The 1,158-nt window shown below is 76.5% G+C and overlaps 1 non-coding gene across 1 annotated transcript; it reads right to left on the bottom strand.

Annotated features, from left to right (window-relative positions):
- Positions 1-202: 202 nt before the first annotated feature.
- LOC147184732 (5.8S ribosomal RNA) lies at positions 203-356 on the bottom strand. Its single transcript, XR_015100166.1, has one exon. It is a non-coding gene; the product is annotated as a 5.8S ribosomal RNA (ribosomal RNA).
- Between the last annotated feature and the right edge of the window lie 802 nt (positions 357-1,158).

Genomic DNA, 1,158 nt, shown 5'->3' with positions numbered 1-1,158 from the left:
GCCGCGCGGTGGTCGGGCCCGTCGAGGGCGCGGGCGGTCGGGTCTATACTTAGGGGGACGAGGGCCGTGCCGTCCGCCCCCCCCACCCCCATTTCCCCGTGCGGGGAGGGAAGGTGGGGGGGGTAGGCCGGCGGTGGCCCGCGACGCCCCAACCGCGGGAGGGGGGCGCCCGTGGGCGCCCCGATCCCGATAGATGTACAAGCGACGCTCAGACAGGCGTGGCCCCGGGAGGGACCCGGGGCCGCAAGGTGCGTTCAAAGTGTCGATGATCAATGTGTCCTGCAATTCACATTAGTTCTCGCAGCTAGCTGCGTCCTTCATCGACGCACGAGCCGAGTGATCCACCGCTGAGAGTCGTACGTTTGGTTTGCGGTTTTGGCCAACATTCAGAGAAGGGGTTAAAAAGGGGGATTACGGCGCCTCCGGGCCGCTCCTAGCCCCCCCCGCCCCGCCGGCAGGCCGGGGGGGGACTTCGGAGACATTGAACCCCCCGCTCGCCGCCGAAGGTGGCGAGAAGGTTGGGTACCCGGCGACTGGGGGTAAGGTTCCGAGGTCGGCCAGGTCGCGATGGCACCGGCGGGGAGTGGTCCCCGACGCCGGCCGCGGCCCGGCCTGGACTATGGGAGCTGTTGACAAGGCGGACGGGACGTCGACGACCGCGCGGACGCGCGGGGTGGGGCGGTCGGGGAACGCCGACGGGCGCCTGACCGGGGGGGGGGCGCGGGCGGGCCGGGCGGGACGGGCGGAGCGGCCGGCCGCGCGACGACGCGAACCGACATACACCCCGCGCCCCGACACCGTCCTCCTGACCTTCCTCCCCCCCGCGACGCCCGCGGCGCACCCGCCCGCCGACCCCGCGGCCCGCGCGGCCGCCGCCGCCCGCCGCCTATCGGCGTTTCTCACGCTTCGGACTCGGGGGGCCGGGGGCGCGGCGGGGAGCGCCCCGGCGCCGCCGCCGCGACGGCACCGCGGGGTCGGGCCGCGGGGGCTGGGGGGCCACGTGCCCCCGCCCCGCGCCTCTCCCCGCGGGCCGCCTTCGACGTCGCCGCCGCCGCCGCCGCCGCCGTCCTCCTCCGCCCGTGTGTTCGCTCTGGACTCGGGGGGCCGGGGAGCGCCGGGGTGCGCCGGCGCCGCCGCCGACGGCACCGCGGGGTCGGG

Source organism: Hippocampus guttulatus, unplaced genomic scaffold, assembly GCF_054856545.1.
Source record: "Hippocampus guttulatus isolate MCC_2025c unplaced genomic scaffold, RoL_Hgut_1.0 HiC_scaffold_99, whole genome shotgun sequence".
Taxonomy (NCBI): Eukaryota; Metazoa; Chordata; class Actinopteri; order Syngnathiformes; family Syngnathidae; genus Hippocampus; species Hippocampus guttulatus.
Note: the sequence above shows the minus strand (reverse complement) of the source record. Positions and strands in the feature narration are given on the sequence as shown.